The sequence below is a fragment of the Sinohyriopsis cumingii genome, unplaced genomic scaffold, assembly GCF_028554795.1.
Source record: "Sinohyriopsis cumingii isolate HCF-2022 unplaced genomic scaffold, ASM2855479v2 utg002228l, whole genome shotgun sequence".
Lineage (NCBI taxonomy): Eukaryota > Metazoa > Mollusca > Bivalvia > Unionida > Unionidae > Sinohyriopsis > Sinohyriopsis cumingii.
In genome coordinates this window covers 294,222-321,999 of record NW_028316164.1, presented here as the reverse complement: position 1 = coordinate 321,999, position 27,778 = coordinate 294,222, and the positions used below count along the sequence as shown (strand labels likewise).

Here is a 27,778-nt window from a genome sequence, read left to right as displayed (position 1 = left end):
ACCAGGACGTATTGTCAGGATATTGTACAATACATACACAGTGCAACTTGTGCTTCGTGTTACATATCAGTATTTATTCCAGGAAATATTTAGATCCCGATTTCGCTTTATTCATGTTTTGAAAATATAGCATTGTCCCAGATTACATTCTACTTACAGCTGATAAACGCGCTTACGAGTTCAAGCTTTTCAGTGATAAAATCGATCCTTCAAATTTTTGTAATCTTTATGAAAAAGCACACATATTCAGTTTGTATAGGGCACATAATCAGCATTTATTCACATGACTGCCACATAACCATGAATTAATTATCAAAAAAAGCTAAAATTCAGAATTAAAATGTAACTAGGTCATCATCGTTCTATTTTAGTTTGTGATTTCGTTAACAAAATAAATTCCCAAACGTTAACATATTTTTGCGTGTCCTACGTTTATAATTCGCAAATTTTGCTTCGGATCTGAAGAGCAATCCACGCCAGTAAAGTGTGTTAAAGGCGAAACTATCTTGGTAAGAGGGACTTTTGTCTTTATTGCTAAGTACTTTGATGTTTAATTCCCTGGTACTCCATAATATTTGCACGATTACCGTACCTGTATTAGCGCTTATGGCCAACAATGTCTAATTAAAATTGAGTTTATGCAGTATTACAATTATTTTTACAGCATTACTTCTGTAACGTCTTCATTTTTGGGAGTTAACTTAGTTTCTTGAAGTGTTGTCTATGACTGGAATCAAACGGATATACTTCCATCAGGGGTGACGTAATACGAATAAATATGCTCAATGAATTCGAGCGTTGAACCAAACAGTTTTGTTGTTCGTTATTTTCATTCTGGAATAGTAGTTTTATCAGTTACTGAAAAAAGAGATACAAATTAAATACATTTAGTAAATATTTCAACAAAGTATATTATTTTATAAAATTTCCATGTAAAACTTAATTGATGATAGTCCCTTAACAACCAAGAAGTCATTCTATTTGTATCGTTACGATCGATATAATATATCGATCTATTAGTTGACAAAACATTTCGCAGGTGTCCAAAAACTTATTAATTGAAACAATAACACTAATTTTTTCGACCTGATATTTAAACGTAATACCAAAATAACGTTTGAAAATAGTTAAGGACATATAGATAATTATAGTTTCCGAAAAAAAGACATTCTGGTAAAGTCAAGTTTGAAAATGTTTAGCTATATATTTCTTATGATATGACTACTACTCTGCATAAATACAATTTCTATTAAACCAAAAGGTCGACTAATCAGCTAATATTGACGCTAATGTTTCGAAAAGAATAAAACATCCTTTTTTAATTTTAGCATATATGCGTTGTACTTAGGGCTGGGAGTAGACGCTAAGTGTGTTGTACTTATCGGCTGAGAGTAGACGCTGTAGAATACTTACGTGATTGAACCTTTCCTGAAAAATGAAGGAGCGATAAGAGGTTACATATACATATATTTATTTCCAAATTTATATACAGTGAATGGCATGCCTGGAATAAATTCTTCAGAACAGCTGGGACAAAATGAGCCAATAGATCGATTTTCTAATCATCATTCCACGAGAAGATGATACAAGAGTTTTGACATTTCGCTTTAATCTTGATAAAGAAAAAAAATGCGTAAAGCAAGTTGATACCAAAGAAAACCTACTTTACAGTCTTTCAATTCCTAAAATTAAATAAAGATATTCATGTGACCGAAATTTTCAAAATTAATATTTCGTGCTAGAAGAGGAGATAACTTCTATGTATAGTTAGTCATCAATTAATTCAGAATTTACTTTCTCCTGTTGGTTTCTTGATTTTAATAAAAGCTTTACAGACCAATTGCTACTTTTTCACTGTAATGCATAGCATAAAACCAGTATAATATAATTCAGTAAAATAAAGGAAAACAAACTGTATGTATGTATGTATGTATGTATGTATGCATGCATGCATGATGTATGTATGTATGTATGTATATATGTATGTATGCATATATGTATGTATGTATGTATGTATGTATGTATGTATGTATGTATTCAGTTTCTTGAATTTTCAAGGAGGAAGTAAACAAATGTTTAATATTGTTGCAAAACTAAAGAAATGTTTCGAATGGAACATTTCATCTATAGTTGTGTAGTTTCACCAATAGTTGTTCAGTTTTAAAATAATGATTATATTTTGCTATTAAAATAAGCTTTCATATAAAAACATTACTTTATGCTTGTGCAAAACATGTATCTACCTCAGCTTCGTCAAGTAATGTGTCTTTTAATTGCAATACCCCTACACAAATAGATATTGTAGATAGACAAAAACATTGAAATCATATCTTGTGAGATCTTGGGTTAACATTGTCTCTCTGCCAATTCGGATATTTAATATAATAATGATATATCCTAAACTCAGGATCAATATTTCTCATCAGTAATTATCAATATAATAATATTGCTTCATTCAGCTTCAGTCATCTCTCATGAAGCCTGTAAACTTGTTTTATAGATCTGCATTGACCTGATGGATATATGATAATTTGTAGATATTTAGCATGCTAGTAATATTACGAGTCAAAATTTCCTGCCTTCAGAACTTTATACTTTTCTTTTCTCTTCCACTGTATTTAAGCTTATATCTGTCTCATCTGTTAACAAGGCATTATTGCTAGTAAAAAGTCATTCAATAGATATCATATTTTCGTTATCTTTTGTATTAATGCTGGAAATATATCATCGTGTGATACCAGAAATTTGATATTTTAACCAGTAGCAAAGCCCCAAGTGAAAATATATCGTGTTTGGTACCATACGATGAAAGATATTCTTTATTAATATCGGAAAAGAAAATTTTATTTTTATCCAGAATAAAAATATAGTAGATTAAACTCACTCTTCGACGCAACACGGTCACGATTACTTAAATATGAATAGGTTTCATAGGAAGATCATATAGTGAAACGTAGCCGAAGATAGTGATAATAACTGGCTAACATAATCTGTAACACTAACTTTTTTCATCATGGTAACTAACTGACCTTTCCTGAAGACAATGCGAGTCTTTATGGCAGTGTATCGTTGTTGGGGGAACTAAATTCAGAGAGATGCATTCGGTGTTTGATCATTTTCTTTTCTTCTCAAAGATTATTTTCCATTAATTTCCATGTATGTATGTAATTCACTTTCTATTTAGTTTACCCAGTTCACCCAGTACTCGTTTTTATTACTACATGTACACCTTTCGCGGTCACACACAATTAAGTGTTGCATGGCTTGATGGAAAATCTTATATTTTCACATGTGAAAATACACGAATATCTTTTTATATGCAAAACTACAAGAATATATTTTCACATGTGAACATATAGGATTAAAAGATATGAAAATTATTTTGCCAGTACGTCTCCATATTTCACACATTAGTGTATAATGAAAAGAACTATTGCAAAAGTATAATTGTAAGAGAAAAATCCACCATGAATAACCTAACTCGAATACAACGAGTCTGAGCTTGGGAATTATCTATCAGCAAAGGTACCTAAAATGTACATATGCACATACATTCTGATTCATTAAATCAAAAATGAAGAAAACACTTTCCATTTCCAGCAATTTTAGTTTTATTGAATTTAATAGTACTGTCACTTTTATGCTAATGTTCTGAATGACCTACTATTATTATTATTATTATTATTATCCATGAAGTCTATTATTCACACACCAACTTTCCTGTTGGAACAGAATTTTGCATAATTAGAATCGTCCTAGGGCAACTCATTTTGTGTCATTGTTTTGTAGTAAGAGCACGTGAATGTTCAACATGACTAATACTTTTCTAAGACTTTGTATCTTCCAGGATTCGAGGAAATTTATTGAAAATGTCAAGCCTATGGAAAGGTTTTAAGTGTTCACAATTTTGCAAACCAGTCTATTTTCCAAAATAATATTTCACATTATACAACTGTATATGTTTGCCCATGATGTAAACTTGAAATTATTTTACCAAAAAACTTTATACAATTTAAAATCCTGATTAACAAATAAGCTAATGTTTTACTCTTTTAAACTAGGAAGTATTTAATCATTATAGAATTTACGAACTGACATAAAAATTCAAACATCCACCTATTTAGTCAAATTTTCTTTTCTCAGAATTTAATTGAATACATTTATTTAATTTGGTACAACAATGATTAACTAATTATATTTAAATCAGTTGTATGTCTCACCGCCATTACTTCATGAAATCGTTACTAATATATTAATTAGTATAGTTGTTACTAAATACAAATATTTTACTTAGAAAAAGTATTATTAAAATACTATTGTAATTAGAATCATTATTATTAAGTAATATGTCATGAAACAATATATATTTGTGTCCTTTGAGTCACAATTTCAAATTTTCTTTTACTTCGCATAACCTGTCATTTTCAGCAATTACTTTAAATTACCCATCTATTTTCAAACAATTTGTACTTGCTTTCGCTCAGTTTGAATTAAAAGGTACCATTTTAAGTAATTGCCAGTAATTGTTTTAGAGTAGTAAAAATCATTTAGCGACTTTGTTCCATTCATCCTCTGTAGTTAGTGACTTGCTAAGCTATCTTAATACTTACTCTTTGCATTTCTTTTTCCTGAAAGAATAAATGAATATTACATGAGAAAAAGTGAAATAAATATGACTATTTGCTTCTGAACGAGGATACAGATGCATGAGAAGGTCACAAGCTGTACGAATCCTCCTCACCTGAACAATATCTACTCTGATAATTCTCCAAAAACAATGCGTTTTTGAGAATGGTGACTAATATCATTAACGTTTCCATATCTACGTGGCTAATATCTTGAGAAGGGTTAAGTTACGACTTTTCTACAATACTTAGCATCTCCTGAGCTGCGAAATACAGAAGCGAAGCGGTTTATGTAGTAAATCAAAAGCCAAACTTAGACTTTGTCTAAAATATCAATGAAATTCCAAATTCAACGTTTTTTACTGAAGCCTTCTCCGGCACATTGATAATTATTCAGATGTGCTTGGGAGACAGACACCCAGTTGATATGTGTTAAGGGTTCCATACTATGATAGACCAAAGCGTTGCGATTGGAAAAGATTCAACTTTTGTGCTCCGAGTATCCACCACACAATGCGGGTAGAAAGGTTGTTCATATCTTGATACAAAAACCAAACGTAATAAATATTGTTGTGGTGTATTGATTTTTGCAACATCACCCTCTCTGCAACCTATATTCTGAACTCTTAGAGAAGGAGCAAGTACACACATTCTGCCAGTTGAAAAAGTATACGTAAGTCCTGTTTGGACTTGTCAATATTGATAGCGTACTCATCATAACTCTTTCAAAGGTCTCAGTTGATGTTGGACTTTGTAACAAGAAAGTGTAGGTAACAGATGCCCTGTTACTTGTTCGTAGTCTCTACGCCACCCTTTTACAAACCGTAAAGACTGAAGTTACTAGTGCAAATTATTCCGTTTCATGGGATTGCTTGAAAGTTCTTGCATGAGGGTGGGATGTCAAACGTAGATGGGTTCTGATAATGAAATACATTGACTCTATGGAGCACCATTCTTTTGGAAAACTGGTCTGTCAAGGTCTCACAAAATGTCATGTGATCTAATGTGATTTTGATTTTTAAGGTAGCTTTAACAATTTTTCAGTCATATCCCTACGATGTCTGCAATGTGGCAGTTCATAGTGATGTCTAGCACTGGGGCATCATGCCGCAGACATGTAGCATGATGTCCCACCCAGTCACATTATCCTGACACCAGGCCGACCAGTCCTAACACTAACCTCTTACTGCTGAACGACAAGCCAGGCATCTGTTGGTACCATTTTTTAAGTCTCTGGTATGACTCGGCCGGGGATCGAACACACGACCTCCAGTATCCGAGGCGGACGCTACTCGGCCATCGGAGCGGTCTCACAAAATGTATGAAGTTTGGAGCTTCATGTGGTTGCCAATGGTAACAAAGTAATGAAATCTTTTTATCTTATAATTTTCACATATACGTTACGGGTCTGCCTCTCAAAGTATTTTGAAGCGTGTAAACTACATGGATTTCTCATATAGTAACAGCTTGAGATAATTTTCTGATTACTCAGTCTTTCTCTTTATCTCTCTCTCCCTTGTGATTCTCTCAAGCCAAGTCCAAAATAATATAAACACAGCATGGTGTCTTGTGAAAAGTGCTGGCATCAGCATTTCCTCTAAGATTCAAGGGAACCTCCAACAAAATGATATGATGAGGTAATGTTTTAAAATGAACAGCTTTGAAATAATGAACTAATTCTTGTTGTCTTCTGATATTAATATCTCCATTAAGTATTATCTCTTTAAAGCAATTTCAAGTGTGTAATCTGTACATAATAACCCAGACGCACCATATTTGTTATATGTTGTATTGACTCTTCCATTGTTACCTTTCATCTTTGCTACATAAAATAAAATTAGAAAGTCTAACACGAATTATAAGTAAGTTCTGTTAGTGTACCTTCCAAAAATATCCGCATGCACATATGCACACATATACTAAAACTATATGTATCTTCCTGTCCTTTATTGTGAGAAGACCGAGAAATATGATGAGAAAAAAACTGAGTCTTCCAGTTTCACTATTTAGTATTATGTCGATAAGGAAAGTGCAACTGCCATCGCTTAAAATCTCGACTAATGAACATTTTATCATAATAGCCATAATAATCAAATTATCCAACTTATACATATTTGATTTCCCTGAGTACTAAATTGACATTGCTTTCTTCTGTCATGAGATATTTGAGACAAAGATCCTGAAAGTGAAATATTTCTTTCTTTTCATTTTTATCTGTTACATGGTAGACCTCATTTCTTTTCTTGAATTCGGCAGTTAAAATTTTATTTTTATATTTGAAGAAACCATAGACATTTAAACATTTCACATGGAAGGAAAAGGATGAAGCAGATAATTATCTTGTTTAAACCATCTCTGTTTGAGAGACACAACAATACACTAGCTAACAAGATCATATATTACTGATGCTGTTTTTACTGGAGATTAATTTGCACAATAAACCTCCTACATCCAACACAAAATGTAATCGATAAAAACTACATCGATGGACATCGAATAAGAAACTAAGAACACGTATTCCTTTCTATTATTTTCTATAACATAGCCAAGAGTATATAAGGTAAGTATCTGCAAATATCACAATCAATATCTTTTAAAATTTTGCTTTTATCCACGACTCAACATGTAACCCGCTTGAGGGCTTGGTATATAAGTCGAAAATATGATACACCCATCTTCAAAGAAAAGTATAATTCTTTATTCTATAGGAGAAAACTTTTAACTGCAGCACATGGGAATCATATTTGACTCATTTGCTTCAAAAGTCGGATCCACTTAATACAAGACTACAAAGTTCTAATTAGCTCATAGGTCCAGTAAGGTGATTGATACTACCACAATTCCGAAGGACAATCGCCAAGAGAGTCACCTTTTCGAAGCATATTAAGAAAGCATATATGACGTATATCTATCTATCTATCTATCTATCTATCTATCTATCTATCTATCTATCTATCTATCTATATATATATATATATATATATATATATATATAATATATATATATATATATATATATATATATATATATATATATCAACGGAAAATTGGGGTACCTTCTGAACTAGACAAGGCCTATTGGTGCTCTGGACAGAAAGGCCTGCAGAAGTCAATTTCCACTTGTATGTTTCAATATATACAAACGAACGTTTGTACACTGATCGGATTACCTTGATATTATGTACCAAATACACCCGTTCATACGTTGATTAGAATATAAGTCACCCGCACCCATTTACGGCTGCAAAACGACAATTTCTCCTATTTTAAGGTTTCAGTTTGGCATTGAATTCTGTCTGCAAAGGATGACGTGGTCAGTGACCGCAATTTGCCCTTGGAGGTAAATTAACAAGTCAAACTGGTTAGAGTTATATGGAAACGGACATAAAAATAAATGACAAAACCAGTGTAGAATAAATACATTTGAATAACTAAGTACATCACGTACAAATAAACTGAAAACATTAAATTTTTCATATTCATGTAATGTAATTCATAATATTTGAAATGTTTCATCGAATTTTTTATTTTTTAAATCCACGTTTTAAATTTTATATCATTTATGTTTATCAACTTTTGCATAGCCGTTAGCCTTAGCAGTAGAAATGTCCTTCAATTTGACGGCGTTCCTGATGAATGCTTGCCAATTTCCACGCTGCTGTAGAACCCACACGTGAAAACCTAGCACCCAATTTGCATAAGGCCTTTCCATTATTCTAATTTTCTGCAATGTGTGGCACTATCAACTAAAATGTTTTTTTTTCCGTTAATCATGCATATATTTCTCGGACATACACAAATTTACTTTCTGCAACACTATTGTTGTTTTTCTCCGCAAAGTATGTAACCTTTACCTTAAATCCACCATCGTACGCATTGCGTTTACATATTATTTTCCCTATGGTAGTAAAAGTAGCTAAGCTTAGCAATTCACGATGTCTGTTAACTGTGTCCAGAAATACATTATTTTTAACAAAACACTAACTATTCATACAGGTGGACCAGTCTTTATATTGAGGTTGACATTTGGGTATGTAAGAGACACTTGATCATATTGACTTTTAGAGTCAGATCAAATGATTGCCGCGACTGACCATGTTTCTGATGAGAGTTATAATCAAAGGGATTCAGCATGACATTGAATGATGAACAAGTATCAATGCCCAACCAAAGGATCGTCCACTAGAGAAACCAAAGTAGTGCAGTCAACTATTTCACATTACTGTGCTTGTTTTTGTTGTTATTTTGCATGTGCATAGTTTTCAATTTCCCGCGCTTGAAATTACACAACGGTAATAAATGGCTACTTAATTAATAGTTTACACGGAATACCAGGATGTATTGTCAGGATATTGTACAATACATACACAGTACAACTTGTGCTTAGTGTTACATATCAGTATTTATTCCAGGAAATATTTAGATGCCGATTTCGCGTTATTCATGTTTTAAAAATATAGCATTGTCCCAGATTGCATTCTACCTACAGCTGATAAACGCGCTTACGAGTTCAAGCTTTTCAATGATAAAATCGATCCTCGATATTTTTGTAATCTTTACGAAAAAGCACACATATTCAGTTTGTATAGGGCACATAATCAGCATTTATTCACATGACTGCCACATAACCATGAATTAATTATCAAGAAAAGCTAAAATTCAGAATTAAAATGTAACTAGGTCATCATCGTTCTATTTTAGTTTGTGATTTCGTTAACAAAATAAATTCTCAAACGTTAAAATATTTTTGCGTGTCCTACGTTTATAATTCGCAAATTCTGCTTCGGATCTGAAGAGCAATCCACGCAAGTAAAGTGTGTTAAAGGCGAAACTATCTTGGTAAATGGGACTTTTGTCTTTATGCTAAGTACTTTTATGTTTAATTCCCTGGTACTCAATAATATTTGCACGATTACCATAGCTGTATTAGCGCTTATGGCCAACAATGTCTAATTAAAATTGAGTTTATGCAGTATTACAATTATTTTTACAGCATTACTTCTGTAACGTCTTCATTTTTGGGAGTTAACTTAGTTTCTTGAAGTGTTGTCTATGACTGGAATCAAACGGATATACTTCCATCAGGGGTGACGTAATACGAATAAATATGCTCAATGAATTCGAGCGTTGAACCAAACAGTTTTGTTGTTCGTTATTTTCATTCTGGAATAGTAGTTTTATCAGTTGCTGAAAAAAGAGATACAAATTAAATACATTTAGTAAATATTTCAACAAAGTATATTATTTTATAAAATTTCCATGTAAAACTTAATTGATGATAGTCCCTTAACAACCAAGAAGTCATTCTATTTGTATCGTTACGATCGATATAATATATCGATCTATTAGTTGACAAAACATTTCGCAGGTGTCCAAAAACTTATTAATTGAAACAATAACACTATTTTTTGGACCTGAGATTTTAACGTCATACCAAAATAACGTTTGAAAATAATTAAGGGCATACAGAGGATTATAATGTCCCAAGAAAAAGATATTCTGATAAAGTCAAATTTGAAAATGTTTAGCTATATATTTCTTATAAGATGACTACTACCCTGCATCAATACAATTTTTATGAATCTAAAAGGTCGACTTATAAGCGAATATTGACGGTAATGTTTCGAAAAGAATAAAACATCCTTTTTCAATTTTAGCATATATGCGTTGTACTTAGGGCTGGGAGTAGACGCTAAGTGTGTTGTACTTATCGGCTGAGAGTAGACGCTGTAGAATACTTACGTGAGCCATCTTATCCTGAAAAATGAAGCAGCGATAAGAGGTTACATACACATATATTTATTTCCAAATTTATATACAGTGAATGGCATGCCTGGAATAAATTCTTCAGAATAGCTGGGGCAAAATGAGCTAATAGATCGATTTTCTAATCATGATTCCACGAGAAGGAGATACAACAGTTTTTTTCATTTCGCTTTAATCTTGATAAAGAAAAAAAAATGCGTAAAGCAAGTTGATACCAAAGAAAACCTACTTGTCAGGCTTTCAATTCCTAAAATTAAATAAAGATATTCATGTAACCGAAATTTTCAAAATTAATATTTCGTGCTAGAAGAGGAGATAACCTCTATGTATAGTTAGTCATCAATTAATTCAGAATTTACTTTCTCCTGTAGGTTTCTTGATTCTAATAAACGCATTACAGACAAATTGCTTGTTTTTCTCTTGATACTTAGCATCAACCAGTATAACATAATTCAGTAAAATGAATGAAAACAATGTACGTATCTATTTATGTATTTATGTATCAATGTTTGTATTCAATTGCTTGAATTTCAATGAAGAATTAAATGCATGTTTTATATTGATATAAAACTAAAGAAATGTTTCGAATGGAACATATATATATATATATATATATATATATATATATATATATATATATATATATATATATATATATATATATATATATATATCATCAATAGTTGTTCAGTTTCACCAATAGTTGTTCCGTTTTATAACAATGGTTATATTTTGCTATTTTGATATTAAAATAAGCATTCATATAAAAACATTACTTTACGCTTGTACAAAACGTGTAGCTACTTCAGCAGTATCAAATAATGTGTCTTTTAATTGCAATACCCTACACAAATAGATATTGTGGATATACAAAAACATCGAAATCATATCTTGTGAGATCTTGGGTTAACATTGTCTGCCAATTCCTGTCTTTAATATAATAATGATATATACTAAACTCAGGATCAAGATTTCTCATCAGGAGGTATCAATATATTAATATTGCTTCATTCAGCTTGAGACATCTCATGAAGCCTCGCATCTTGTTTTATAGATTTTGCATGTATTTACCTGACGGATATATGATGATTTGTAGATATTTAGCATGCTAATAATATTACGAGTAAAATTTACTGCCTTCAGAACTTTATACTTTCTTTTCTCTTTCAATGTATTCAAGCTTCTATCTGTCTCATCTGTTAACATGTCATTATTTCTAGTAAAAAGTCATTGAATAAATCTCATATTTTCTTTATCTTCTGTATTAATACTGGAACAATATCATCGTGTGGTACCAGAAATTTGATAGTTTGAACAGTAGCAAAGCCCCAAGTGAAAATATATCGTGTTTGGTACCATACGACGAAAGATATTCTTTATTAATATCAAAAAAGAAAATTTCATTTTTATCCAGAATAAAAATATAGTAGATTAAGGTCCTCATGAACACAACACGGTCACGATTTCTTAAATATACATAGCTTTCATAGGAAGATTATATTTGGAAACGTAACCGAAAATAGTGATAATAATTGGCTGACATAATCTGTAACACTAATTTTTTTCATCATGGAAACTAATTGACCCTATCTGAAAACAATGCGAGTCTTTATGGCAGTGTATCGTTGTTAGGTGGAACTAAATTCAGAGATATGCATTTGGTGTCTGATCATTTTTTTCTCAAAGACTAATTTCCATGTATATATGTAAGACACTTTCTATTTATTTTACCTAGTTCACCAAGTACTCGTTTTTATTACTACAGGTACACAATTAAGTGTTGCATGGTTTGATGGAAAATCTTATATTTTCACATGTGAAAATACACGAATATCTTTTAATATGCAAAAATACAAGAATATATTTTCACATGTGATCAAATAGGAGTAAAAGATATGAAAATTATTTTTCCCGTACGTCTCTATATTTCACACTTCAGCAAATATTGAAAAGAAATATTACAAAAATATAATTGTTAGAGAGAAATCCACCATGAATAACCTAACTCGAGCTCAAAGAGTCTGAGCTTAGGAATTATATATCAGCAAAGTTACCTGAAATGTACATATACACATACATTCTGATTTATTAAATGAAAAACGAAGAAAACCTTTTCATTTCCAGTAATTTTTGTTTTATTGAATTTAATAGTACTGCCAGTTTTATGCTAATGTTCGGAATGACCTATTATTATTATTATTATTACTGTTAATGAACTCTATTGTTCACACACCAACTTTACTGTTGGAACAGACTTTTGCATAATTAGAATCGTCCGAGGGCAACTCATTTTGTGTTATTGTTTTGTAGTAAGAGCACGTGAATGTTCAACATGACTAATACTTTTCTAAGACTTTGTATTTTTCTGGATTCTAGGAAATGTATTGAAAATTTCAAGCCTATGGAAAGGTTATAAGTGTTCACAATTTCGAAACCAGTCTATTTTCCAAATAATATTTCACATTATTCAACTGTGTATGTTTGCCCATGATGTAAACTTTGAACTATTTTACCAAAAAACTTTAACTCCTGATTACCAAATAACCAAATGTTTTTCTCTTATAAACTAGGAAGTATTTGATCATTATACAATTTACTTCATAAAATTGTTGCTAATATGTTAATTAGTATAGTTGTTACTAAATTCTAATATTTTTTGAAAAAGTATTATTACATTACTGTTGTTATTAAGTAATATTTCATTGAAACAATATATTTTTGTGTATTTTGAGTCACAAATTTTCTTTTGCTTCGCATAACCTGGCATTTTCAGCAATTACTTTTAATTACCCATCTATTTTCAAACTTTTTGTATTTACTTTAGCTCAGTTTGAATTAAAAAGTACCATTTTAAGTAATTGCCAGTAATTGTTTTACAGTAGTAAAAATCCTTTAGCGACATTGTTCCATTCATCCTGTGTAGTTACTGACTTGCTAAGATATCTTAATACTTACTCTTTGCATTTCTTTTTCCTGAAAGAATAAATGAATACTACACGAGGAAAAGTGAAATAAATATGACAATTTGCTTCCGAAAGAGGATACAGATGCATGAGAGGCCTCTGAGCTGTAGGAAACTTCCTCACCTAAACAATATCTACTCTGATAATTCCCCAAAAACAATGCGATTGTGAGAATGGTGCCAAATGAAGATGATGAACGTTTCCATATCTACCTGGCTAAGAGAAGGGTTAATGTTACACTTTTCTACAATAATTAGCATATCCTGAGCTGCGAAATACAGATGCAAAACGGTTCAATTGGTGATTCAAAAGCCGAACTTAGACTTTGTCTATCATATCACTGAAGTTCCAAATTCAACGTTTTTACTGAAGCCTTCTCCGGCACATTGATAATTATTCAGATGCGCTTGGGAGAAAGACTTAAAGTTGATATGTGTTAATGGTTCCATACTCTCATAAACCAAAGTGTTGGATTGGAAAAGATTCAACTTTTGTGCTCTGAGTATCCACCACACGATGCAGGAAGGAAGTTTGTTCATATATTGATACAAAAACCAAACGTAATGAATTTTGTTGTGATGTAATGATTTTTGTAACATCACCGTCTCTGCAACCTATATTCTAAACTCTTAGAGAAGGAACAAGTACATAAATTCTGCCAAATGAAAAGGTATACGTTAGTCCTCGTTGGACATGATAGCGTACTCATCACATCTCTTTCAAAGTTCTCAGCTACTGTTGGACTTTGTGACAAGAATTTGTATGTAACAGATGCCCTGTTTTTTGTTCTTACTCTCTACGTGGCCCGTTTACAAGCCGTAAAGACGGAAGTTACTAGTGCAAATTATTTCCCTTCATGGAATCGGTTATAAGTTGTTACATGAGGGTGGGATGTCACACGAAGATGGGTTCAGATAATGAAATACATTGACTGATCACCCATTCTTTTGGAAAGGTAGTCTGTCAAGGTCTCCCTAAATGCAATATGTTTGGAGCCTCATGTAGTTGCCAATGGTAATAAAGTAATGAAATCTTTTTATCGTATAATCTTCACATATACGTTACGGATCTGCCACTCAAAGTCTTGTGAAGCGTGTAAACTGCATGAATTTCGCTTAAAGTAACATCTTGATATAATCTTCTGATTAATCTCTCTTTATTTTTTCCGTCTCTCTCCCTTTTGACTCTTTCAAGCCAAGTCCCAAAAAAAAAATATAAACACAGCATGGTGTCTTGTGAAAAGTGCTGGCATTAACATTTCCTCTAAGATTCAAGAGAACCCCCAACAAAATGATATGATCAGTTAATATTTTAAAATGAACAGTTTTGAAATAATGAACTAATTCTCGTTGTCTTCTGATATTAATAGCTCAATTAAGGATTATCACTTCAAAGCAGTATCAAGTGTGTAATCTGTACATAATAACGCAGACGCAACATATTTGTTATATATTGTATTGACTCTTCCATTGTTAGCTTTCATCTTTGCCTCATAAAATGAAATTAGAAAGTCTAACACGAATCGTAAATAAATTCTGTTATTGTACCTTCCAAAAATATCCGCATGCACACATGCACACATACACTAAAACTATATGTATCGTCTTGTCCTTTACTGTGAGCAGACCAAGAAATATGATGAGAAAACAATTGACTGTTCCAGTTGAATTGTCATGAGATATTTGAGATAAACATCCTGAAAGTGAAATATTTGTTTCTTTTCATTTTTATCAGTTACATGCTAGACGTCTTGTTTCTTTTGTTGAATTTGGCGGTTATTTTTTTTTACATTTGAAGAAACCATAGACATTTAACATTTCACATGGAAAGAAAAGGATGAAGCAGATATTTATCTTGTTTAAATCATCTCTGTTTGAGAGACACAACAATACAGTAGCTATCAAGATCATATATTACTGACGCTGTTTTTACTGGAGATTAATTTGCACAATAAACCACCAACATTCAACACAAATTATAATCGATCAAAGCTACATCGAACGATCTGGACATTGAATAAGAAACTAAGAGCCCCTATTCCTTTCTGTTCTTTTCTATAGCACAGCCAAGCCTTTTTAAGTTAAGTATCTGCAAATATCAAAATCAATATCTCTCATAAGTGTACTTTTATCCACGACTCAACATGTAACCCGCTTGAGGGCTGGGTATATAAGTCCAAAACATGATGCACCCATCTTCAAAGAAAAGTATAATTCTTTATTCTATAGGAGAAAACTTCTAACTGCAGCACATGGGAATCTAATTTGACTCATTTGCTTCAAAAGTCGGATCCACTTTCTGCTCTGGGTATCCACCACATAAAAGGGAAGTAAGATTGTTCATATCTTGATACAAAAAACTAAACGTAATGAACATTGTTGTGGTGTAATGATGTTTGTAACATCGCTGTCTCTGCAACATATGCTGTAAACTCTTAGGGAAGGAACAAGTACAATACATTCTGCCAAATGAAAAGGTATACGTTAGTACGCATTGGATTCAATATTGATTGCGTACTCATCACATCTCTAACAATGGTCTCAGTTGCTATTGGACTTTGTAGCAAGAAATTGTACGTAACAGATGCCTCGTTATTTGTTTGCACCCTGTAAGCCGTAAGAACGGAATTTACTAGGGCAAATTATTCCCCTTGATGAAATCGCTTATAAGTTCTTACATGAGGGTGGGATGTCAAACGTAGATGGTTTCAGATAATGAAATCCATTGACCCTACGGTTCACCCATCGTTTTGGAACAGTGGTCTGTCAAAGTTTCGCAAAATGTATTGAGTTTGGAGCCTCATGTGGTCGCCAATGGTAGTGTGTGAATGTTTTAATGATGATTGACGGTAGTCCTGGCGTAAAAAGAAGCTCAGTATCCTACCCGTCTTGTGTACTTGGACAAATAGGAGTAAATGATTGTCTATAATTTGCTGAACCATGCCATCATCGACAATAAGAACCTGCCCTTGTCGAGAAATGTCACTGCGATGGATGTGGCCATAACCATCGTGCTGAGCAAGGAGGAAGTTATGAGGCTATTTTTGTGTTTCTTTCTTTATGTCTTTCTCAACTCCACTTTCTGACAGAAGCGAAAAACTAACAGGGTTCTACCGTATATATCAACATCCACGATAGCTAGTGGCTTTTTGGGGTAGACAAAATAAAACCATATTAGTGAAGTCAGGTAGAGAGGAAGTTCACACAATAACTTTGACCTTGCATTAAAGACTTTTCTGTGTTATTTATATTTATAACTATTATAATGTATATTCATGACTGTAAATTATAGTGATTGTAGCTAAATTTCTTCCTTGCATAGGTTTTAATTTAAGATATCATGAACGTAACATTGCATAGGATCGAAAAATATATGTTTATTTACGTGTTTACTGTTACTAATAATAACAGCAGTAGTAAAATTTGTGGTATTTCCCATTGGGAAAGTCGGTCAGGTTTTATAAAATAATTAGTTATTTCCCATTAGATGGGTTAAATCCCGTGAGATTCTTTTACGATGTTAGATTTTGCAAATTGTCATGCAGAGAAGTGACTATATGTGCGTTTGACCTCTTTCAATTCATAGGACTGGAGTTTTCCCATTCTTATTTAATGTGTTCTTACTTAACATCAAGGATGCAAACATATTTGATGTTGTATTTTGATATTATTCAGTGGAACCGCTCATTGAGAGTATAATATGCTGTAACAGTGGTACATTATTCAAAATAAATTCTGGACAACGCCATCTTCACACGTCAGCATTGCTTGAAGACCAGTACAATCCTGGATATAAAATTTATACGGAACATTTAATTAGTTTGGATTGTAGTAGAACTTTTTAAGAATTGTTTTGGTTGCAATTATAATACTTTAAGTTCCTAATACATTTTGTAACAATAATAATTCAATTGTTTTAGTTTTACAAACAGGTTGGTTTTGCGTCTGTTTGTTATCTAGTTTATGACCATAGAATCGTAACACTTTATCAATATCTATACAAGGCAAATGTGGGGAAAATATCTCTAATTGCAATTTCTTCTACTGGGGTGACAACAGCAAGTGATGTATAATAAAGAAGTTATTACATTACCATGATTGTAAAATCTCCAAAAGGTACCGAGTACTTGTTCCAACCTTAAACATTATAACAATATTCCGAATGATGAACTAAAATCAACATCGTCTGCATCAAACAAGGCATTGACCTTACATGAAAAACTGAACGAAAGTGAAGGATATAATTTTAATGGAAACTATATCATCCTTACAACTGTCAGATCCGCATATTCAGCCATTTACGTTTCATCATCTTCATGGGAAATGATGATGAAGTGTCATTAGCATACATCAGTTTGTCCATTGGCGATACCGTTAGTAGTGATCACATTATAGAAAACCTCGGCCGATTTTGATTCGTCGTATGGCTTCGCTATGAGTTTCATACGACTGGTCGGTCCTGTTGATTGTATGGCTGATTCACCAGTCAGAGATAAAAAAGCAATGGTCACTAAAGAAAAAAATGATAATGTAACACCAGCTGTTGAATACTAGGTATCGCAATTGCGTAAGTGACTAGTACCATAATATGGGTCCGAGAACCCAAGGAAAACAATTTTCTAAGCACGGTTGCCACAATGGAACACAAACCTTCAATATATTCTCTGGCTGGTAAAAGATTTGTCTCCTTAGAATCTAATTTGAATATAAAACTACTTTACAGTTTTGACATGGCTGATAGGAATACAGTAACTGGGAACTATTTAATGTACATCGTGTGACCAAATTCGATTATATGAATAGTTAGTCAGAAATTAATATAAATCAAACAATAACTTTAAAGTACACATGATATGTAATTATTTGCTGTGAGTTGACATCTAAACACTTACATGTTCCATCTTGTTCTGAAAGGATATAACACAGTAATTTTAGTGGACGTGAGACAATTGTAATGTATTGGATATCCAACACTACAAATACAGGGCATGCCATATTTTAAACGGAGTATTCTATGATACTTGCCTTTTAAATTTATCTAATGTATGGGTTGTAGCGTTCATAAATATATGCATCTCAATATTACTCTTTTTCTCATTCCAGAAGATACAAATGTTAATGAACTATTTATATTGTGCACCATACAATATGAATGCGTGCTTAGGTAACATATGCAGAATATATACCCTGAAATATACTGGCAAATAATACCTAGAAAAAAAAAATGTTTAGCTTTAAAATTTGTTGCAGAATACTAGATAAGTAACGCAGCATATTAATACCGGTCACTTTACGCAAAGAATACATTCTTCTAAGGCATGTTTCCACCAACAAAACGGAAATAAGGTATGAAAACAGGTCTGGTTAGGAAAGCATATGCCTACCTAAAAGTTTATACAAAAGGAAAACAACAAGTATACTTCGAAAAAAGAATAAGTACAAACTGAGAATTCCCAACATTATACTATGCGCTAAAAAAGGAGATAAATTTGTTTTGCTTTGATGCTGCCTTTACAAAATTTTGAAATGGACATTACTTCAGCCAATGCTCAGATCATTGTACACAGTGACGGAAACCCACTTACTTAAATAAATACAATTTTTTTGGAGACAGTGAAGATGAAGTCTGATGGAATACAACTTTGACCTTAAGCATGTCAGGATAAAGATAATATTCTTGCAGTTTCACTTTCACATGTAAAGATGAACAAAATTGCTTTATTTGGTGCATATCTTCTATAATTTAAATATCTTCTATAATTTAAAAGAAAACATCTTCCTATATAGTTTTAGTTATTATCCTAATTATATACAGTCTAATAATATATAAACGAAAACGTTATTGTGTCAAGCATTTTTATTTATCAGCGGAGGTGTTATTTCTATTATTCTTGTATTGTAAAAATGAACTTTGCATGTAATTGAGGGTACGCGTTTGGGCCAACTATCAAATTAATTTTTTTATGTAAGCAAAATAGATCACAGCTAAATTTTAGCATGATTGCATATTATACTTTAAGATATTTGTCACTTATAGGTAGACATATTTAATTGGCATTTGCCCTTGAGAGTTTTTAAAAGTGTTCATCTTGATGAAGTTGTTTAGAAAATCATCCTCATCATGGCTCCTATATAGCGTCTTAGGATTTGTTACACAGATAGTGATCAACATAATTATTCATTCCAAATCTTAAAAAACAGATTAGTGTAACCAATTTTAGTTCTTTTATAATATGAGAGGATATAACTTATATCTTTCGATTATTTACTGGGATTACAAACTGCTCTTTCACTTTAGGATCCAAATCACCATTTAGTGATTATTTTGAGTTCATTCAAAGATATTTTAGATTTATCTTTGTGATACAACAAGAATCTTAGAACGTCAGCATAGTTAATACCCTTGAAACAACACTAGATTAATGAATGGAGTTTATTTAATCACCAAAGAAATTCATTCGGAACACTTTATACCTTAGGAAATGTGATAGAACGTTTAGGACAGTTCGGATTTAATTCAATATTAGAACTTTCTTTATAAATTTTTACTCTCAATCTCAGGAAGCGAACAATATTTTAGTTTTCAAAACTTTCGGGCTTTCTTTCTTTTTCTATTATTTAGATTCAGACCATAGACAAGATTAGTAGTGATAGATAGATAGATAGATCCACTTACAAATGCGATAAGTATCTGAAGCAAGATAAAACACAGAAAATGTTAAATACAAGGTTATGCTTAAGAATACCCATATGGATGTGCATTTTCAAATACATTAACACAGTGTTATATCATGACTTGAAATGACCTTTCCACAATATTTTCAATCTAATGTACTGTATGGGTTGCAATATCCTTAAACCGCTGAATCTCAACATATGCTTTTCCTAATGTGTGTGAGTGATTTGGATTTTTAATGTTGCCTTAACAATGTTTCAGTCATATTGCTAGATGTCTGTAGTGTAGCAGGTTATAGTGAAGTCAAGCATTGGGCATCATGCCACAAACATGTAGCATCATGTCCCATCGAATTACATTATCATATAAGTCTAAATGCTTATGAGTTATAAGTAAACGTCCACCATACAGAATGTCTGATTGTTTAGCTAATACATTAATAATGATTGGCAGATAACTATGGTAGCATGACGTTTGAGTTTCAAAGAGCATACACAAATGCCAATATAATGCAAAATTTGCATCGAACACAGCAAAGTTTACAGCAAAACAGTTATAATAAGAATACTAGTTGTCTGAATTTGCATGAATATGGAAGCAATAGTATTACTTGTAAGCACGCGACGGAACAAAACATTTAAGAACAATCCACTCTACACCACTGAGTATCAACTTAAATATTTAAAATTATTTAAGTTTAAATAAACTCAAATATTATTATTGTATAATGAACAGCGTGATAAATAAGATCACGCACTCTTTATGCAAACTTAAGATTGAGTGCATATTTTGAAGATGAAATTTTCAAATGATTTCATTTTGTTATCTTACAATTTATATCCTCATTAATCATTTCACCAGATTAGAATAGATAATATGACTGACTGATGTCTAAAACCTATAACATAAGAAAATAACTCTGTCCCAGAAGAGATTGTGCACAAAAAAATACCAGTTTATGGTGTCCAAGTATGTACGTTAAATAATGTACACTTTTCCACGACATTAGTTGCCCAATAAAAGCAAAGTAAAAAATGAACGTGAGATAAACATGCAACAGCGTATCCACTGCTGATTGTAATATTTCATATTAAAATGTAAGAGAAAACTATTTGGGCGAAGCTATTAATGTAGGAGTTTAAAATTAGCTGTTTCAAAAAATATTAGTTAAGGATATTGTACATGAAACCAAGTCAAATGAGTAAATTTGATGAAATTACTCAGACTTGTATAATTATACTTTCGCACTTTCCCTTCGTCAGTGTTTGACACTATACCATTCAGGTATTTCCACACTCACACACACACACACACACACACACACACACACACACACACACACAGATGATTCTTCCATACAAATATTAACGTAGAATTGTAAATAAATAGAACCCAAAATATTTTTGGTATTTATTATGCATATCATAAGAATGGATCATAACTAATTTTATGTTCATTATTTTGGTTGTAATGCAAAACTGCTATTGTATAACATGTCCATCTCTATTTCCATCAAATGAAATTAAACATTTGATATCCATTTTTGTAACTACACAGCTGACATTCCACTATTATGTGATCAAATATGGGTGCCAAAAGTATGTTCTTCAAATATATGCCTTTTATTGCATTTATTAAAGTTAGAAGTGTTAAACTTTTTCAAGGAAGTCAACGGCTAGTTATACAAATTGCATAAGTAGATACATATAACTGTATTTCCCTTTGTTAAAATTACCTCTATCTCAGTCTAGTCACGCAAGAAAAGGGAAGGAAAGAACATAGCTGAGAGCTTTATCTATGATAACTGGACTTGACATAATATATTTTATTGATGAGTTATAGCTGAGTAGAATTTTTATAATATAACCGTTTAAATTCAACATGACTTTGAAATGACACAGCAGAATAGACCATAGTAAAATTATCACTGTTTTGTCATAGACATTGAGCTAGGTGTTTGACTCTGCTAAACAGGAGTAGTCATTATAGGTAAATGAGCTATCATTACTGCAAACATTCCAGCCTGGATCAAAGACACAAAATTCAACTTTTTACCTTGTTGAATCCTAGTATATTTACTTAAGTACTGATTCTTCTAATTACAGTGTGATCATGATTGAAATATTTCTGAAAAATGCTCAAACGCTTGACTGATTTTAAAATGTTACAGTCAAGGCTCCAAAAAGCGGATGTTTAATTTCACGTGATCCGCAATAACCATTGTAATTGTGTTATCAGCAAAACCTCCATCAACATCTTTCAAACTGTAAGAGCTGGACACAGTATGTAACACGGTAGGCGACGGTTCTTATAATGTCTTAATACAGTATGTCCATCTCGAAACAAGAGCATAATTGTGATTATGTGAACTGTACAAGGTCTTTTATTTCGGAAATATAGGATGCTTAAGAATATAAAGGGATTTAATCTTATATAGATACAAATATTTCTGTCTGAACAGAAAACAGTCTCCTCATATATTGTAGTCTGATCAAATAAATCAAACGTTTATAGTGTTACTGGAGTAGTGTAGATAGTTGTAGCATACCTGGTAAACATTTTGAATACGTATAATATTGTAATAGTATAGGTAACAGTACCCCTCCAAAAAACAAATGTACAACCATATTGACCCACATATAATATAAGCAGGCTCTGGAAAATACTTTAGGTTCTAAACAATATAACTACAGTGAAGATACCTTACAGGCTTTAACAGCTAATATATCAAAAAAGAGCATAAAAATATAATTTCTTATTGTATTACACACTGTTTTCAAAGATGAACTAATTCTCTGAATGGTCATATATGTGTGTGTGTGTGTGTATGTATATATATATATATATATATATATATATATATATATATATATATATATATATATATATATATATATATATATATATATATATATATATATTACAATTCGCATTGCATTATATATTCTTTGTATTTATAAACTGAAAGCTGATGTAATAATACTTACATCTGTGTCGCAGTTCTGAAACAATTTAAAAGAGCCATGTTAGAAAAAGTGCATTACATTTGATTTTTTAAATCGATGAATATAAGCATACACATATTCCCAAATATAATTACACTGTATATCATGATCTGAAGTGATTATTCCATAACAGTTTTTGCACAAGGTGCCTTGTTAATTATATCTAACGTGTTTGTCTAACGTGTTTGTCTATTTATATTTATTTGTCATGCATTATCTTAACAAAAATGTAAAAGATTTTTTCAGTTTTAAATATATCAGTATTGTGGCAGTAAAGAAGTTAACTAACACTTCGGTCACCATCAGTGCTGTCACATTATGCAACTTGCATCCATTTATTTTCAAATAACACAATTGATATTATATTTATTTTCTTATGTAGGTAACAAAATTCATCTACGTCAATATTTTCTAGTTTCTACTTGGCTGTTAATAGGTGCACGTTTAATAACATTATTTGTTGCTCAAATGTTACATCAATTTAGAGAAACTAAACAGTTTCGAGGGTATATTAGTATTCCATAGTTATTATGCCAGTGATAAACTTCTTAAATTTTCCTTCTCTTTTAATCTTTTATATACTATAAAACCAGTTGTACCATATTGCATGCTGAACCAGATAAATGACATTGTGCAATAATATGGACCAAAAGGAACACAATGCTTTAAAAATGTTTCCGAGATTTAATCGAGGCTAGTTGTGATTTGATTAGAAAATTGTAAGAGGAAACTGACATAAAGCAAACTGATTTGCAGGTTTCTGTAATAACAAGACAAAAACATTTTAAACTTGTGTCTGTCATGCCCTGAAGAGAGAATTCCATAATAGTAGTCTTTTAAGCTAATTAACATTAAGGATTGTTAACTTGTAGCATGTATAAATCTAGGTAGCCCAACTTTTACGTTGTTCTCCTACCTGTAGAAAAGAACGTTAAGAAGCTGTAAGAATACATTATGCTTGACAGTGTATGATAGAGATATATAATGGTATTTAAAACATATCTATCTATTGGCCGATACACAGATAAATGGATATAAATTATATTGGAGACAAATTTCGCATACAGTCTGTACTCTCTACGAGCCATATCTTTGTTTATTTATACAGAAGTCCTTGTTTTGCATTCTTGTAATTTTGAAATTTCAACTTACCATGCTTAGCACTACGGTAAATGTTCCTTAAATTGCATTTTGTGCCACAAAATCATGATAAAGTCAAATTAAACATTAGTAAATATTCAATCAAATAACCATAAGCCATTGTGTCTTTCTCTTCTTCCTATCACATTAAAGTAAGAGATACACTTTTAGCTCCTAAATAAATTTTACTATGTCTCAAAATTGATCAGGAAGAAAGAAAAAAAATAGAGATACTGCCTCGTATTAAGAGTTTAATCTTTTATCCAGGGACTTAACTATATGGCATGTGACACAATATTTCCTATTGATGATTTGCAAATGGGTAAAACGTATGTCCTAATGCCTTACTAAATTCAACAAAACTTGGAACGGTAGTAATAAAATAGCTCAAGGTAAAAGTTCAATAATGTATGTAATGCACCCTTTTTACGTTTATACGAAAAGCATTATCCCCCTCCCCTTGCAAGTTGGGAAAAAGCTATTTCCTTTTCTGGATAATAATATAATACATGCAAAACGCGCGCACACACACACACACACACACACACACACACACACACACACATATATATATATATATATATATATATATATATATATATATATATATATATATATATATATATATATATATATATATATATATATATATATATATATATATATATATATATATATATACACACAGGGAGAGAGATATTGGGAAACGTCTGAACTATAGAAGGCCTTATTGGTTTTATGGATAAATTAACACATTTAAACATATCTTACACGTGCATTAATAAAAGTAAAACTACTTTGCAAGCTTTCAAGATGATAATAAAAATAAATGAGAAAGAAAAAATCTGAAAAATCTACTTTGTGTGGAAAAAGATTTAAATTCCGCAAATAGTTATTTCAGACAATAAATATAGTACGATACTTAATGCGGTAAAATAAATGTTTGTGTCTCTTATCTGCAGTATTGACTGAATGAAACGCAGACGTAAAGCTATTTTTTTTTCTCTTAATTTGACGTCAGCAATAAAGAAATACTACTAATACAGAGATACTTATACAACAAACATATAACCTAGAATGTGAAGCAAATGTTTGAGGACGTCTTCAAGTTTCATCGTTTTGCAAAGTGGGTGTTGTGAATAAATACTGTTTTAATAAAAAGGTGTTAAGTAAATGGGCAGTCATTGGAATTAGCATTACTTAGAAGACAAAAGTGTATAATCCCATCCCTTTTGACGCTACGGTATTTTTACAGTGTAATAAACTCTGTTTCTAGCGAACTCATCTCTCCATTGCACCATAGCACAACATGTTTACAATGATCAACGCACCATAAATACGGATATAACATTGTGTTGAAAATCATATTATTACTTATGATTTAGGAATTGAAACAAAGATACATACGATGAAGAAACTACATTCCACTGGTTCACTTCTTCCCAATCAGCATGTCCGCATACAAGTCTTTACCAGCTATTCTCGTTTGCCAAATAAACGTATCGCCATAAAATACAACAAGTCAGCTACTGATCATGTGATATGAATTCGACTCACATTTGATAAGCGCGTCAGAAATTTTCTAAAGCACATTGTACTGCGTTATAATAAACCACGTGCAGATTTTGTTGCCGATTTTGAGGTGGCTATTTGCTTTTACAATTGTTGCATGTTTGCTACAAACACGCTAGCCCTCACTTTCCTTCGTAACACTTGTGGCAAATATCAATTCAGCTAGTGACTCCCGTTCCCAGTACCTCTTCAACAAATTGGTATGGTACAAATCTCCTTTTGCTGAAGACATACTGACAGTAGGTCTGACCTCCTACCTTCTCGTTGACGATATACAGTTCTCTCCAGTCTGTTTAGTTGTTGAGGCGACAGCAACAACACCTTGTGTCCCATCTCATATTATTAAGGTCTAGCTCTCTTGCTGTAGTACGTAGCTTGACTAAGCCGCGCAAGCTTGAGGGTTTTCCCCTACCAATGTACAAAGTTATTTCAGCTTGTTACGTAGGTCGGTGACATATTCGTAGGTAGTGCGTACTTCTTCAACAGCGTGGTCATAAGTCCGTAACTGTTTCAGCATGGCTATATGTCCTTGTATAGTTCTCCCAAATTGTAGTTCGAATGTGCAGTACCTACCAATATGCGAATATCATGGTTGGAATGTAGCAGTCCCAATCCGTATGAAAGCATTAACATAACTTCTTGAGCGTGTGTCTCAGGGTCATGTTTAAGTACTCGACCAATCCGTTGCACTGGGGATGATAGAGCTTGGTAGTGTTGTATGAGATGTTTAATCGACATTAGATGATTCACCTGTCGGATGGATTGGGACTGCTACATTCCAACTATCATTTTACAAATAAACTGAGTTCCTTTATTGGTAAGAATTTCCTCAGGTATTCCGAATCGAGATCACATTCCAACTGGAACCTCCACGACACTTTCGAAGTTGATATTACGATTCACGACAGATTGAGGGTAGCGTGTAGTGTAATCAGTAACAGCCAAAATATATCGATTAACACGTGCTGATGTGGGTTTTATGGGTCCGATTAAGTCCAATGCAAAACGTCAGAACGGTTTATTGATGAGCTGTGTACTTCCGAGAGGAACGGGTCAGAAACAGGTCTTTGTCGCCATCCTCTGACACTTGTCGCACGAAAGACAAAATCGCTGAACATCTCCCTCGACCGCCGGCCAGTTGAATCATTTGACAAGACGGTCATAAGTCTTGGCAAATCCCATGTATCCCATAAAATCACTTAACGCGTGAGCTTTAACACCTCTCGTTTCGCCTAAAGTACGACAGCCTGCTTGAATTGTCTGCAACCCTTTTTTGTGTGTCAGTGCCTAATACCTATACAATCATCACATCTTCATCTGCACTTCTTTTATGCGTTTTCTGCTATGCGTGTTTCCGTATGTTTCATCTTCCTGCTGCATTTTCCTCAACTTAGCAGTATCTTACCAACCAGCGACGTCGCAGCTTCATTGGGCGTAGACTCTTCCTAGCAATCCTAGGACCAGGTGTCCACATTGCTCACTGGTACTAGTGTGAATGTCTCGGCTGTGGTAACACATAATGACAACCCAATACAAAATCGTGTGAGAATCACGGCAAACATGAGGCTTCAATTTTTCCTTTGATATATGGTGATCTAGTGTCAATGATGGCGATTGGCAACGAGTCCCTCATATTGTTGGCATAGTGTACTTATATAACCTACCATGTTTAGCCTTCCCGTTTCACTTGTCGACATGGGCCGGATGAATGCATCCATTTGTGGTGGAGAACACGCAGTTGACCACTTTACGGGTCTCCGCGGACCCAACTGTCTCCTTGGCAATGACATTCACATGATTGAGTTTACCCTTAAAACAGTCTTGGCAAAATGGCTTTGACGACTGCAGTGATAACACACTGGTGGTTCTCTCCAGCCTGGAAACATCTGCTCTGTGGTTGGAGTCCGTCCTCTTGAGCGGGATGAGTCCTTCCCCCATAGGGCCACCCCAGAACATTCTCTCAAAAGGACGGCTATGTTCTCCTTCTATCATGCGGCTCAACTGATCGGGACGTGATCTGTCTGTTCTCTTG

The 27,778-nt window shown here is 32.6% G+C and overlaps 2 long non-coding RNA genes across 2 annotated transcripts in view; both read right to left on the bottom strand.

Moving 5' to 3' along the window:
- Positions 1-15,567, bottom strand: part of LOC149770896 (uncharacterized) — a 37,620-nt gene extending 22,053 nt beyond the window's left edge. Inside the window, exons 1-4 of the long non-coding RNA XR_016418446.1 lie at positions 13,347-15,567; positions 10,368-10,382; positions 4,611-4,628; positions 1,414-1,428 (exon numbers count right to left, since the gene is read on the bottom strand). This is a non-coding gene — a long non-coding RNA (uncharacterized LOC149770896). The remainder of the gene's footprint in view (positions 1-1,413; positions 1,429-4,610; positions 4,629-10,367; positions 10,383-13,346) is intronic.
- A 2,677-nt stretch (positions 15,568-18,244) lies between these two features.
- Positions 18,245-27,778, bottom strand: part of LOC149770895 (uncharacterized) — a 44,225-nt gene continuing 34,691 nt past the window's right edge. The window contains exons 5-7 of the long non-coding RNA XR_016418444.1: positions 23,017-23,031; positions 20,030-20,044; positions 18,245-18,260 (exon numbers count right to left, since the gene is read on the bottom strand). This is a non-coding gene — a long non-coding RNA (uncharacterized LOC149770895). The remainder of the gene's footprint in view (positions 18,261-20,029; positions 20,045-23,016; positions 23,032-27,778) is intronic.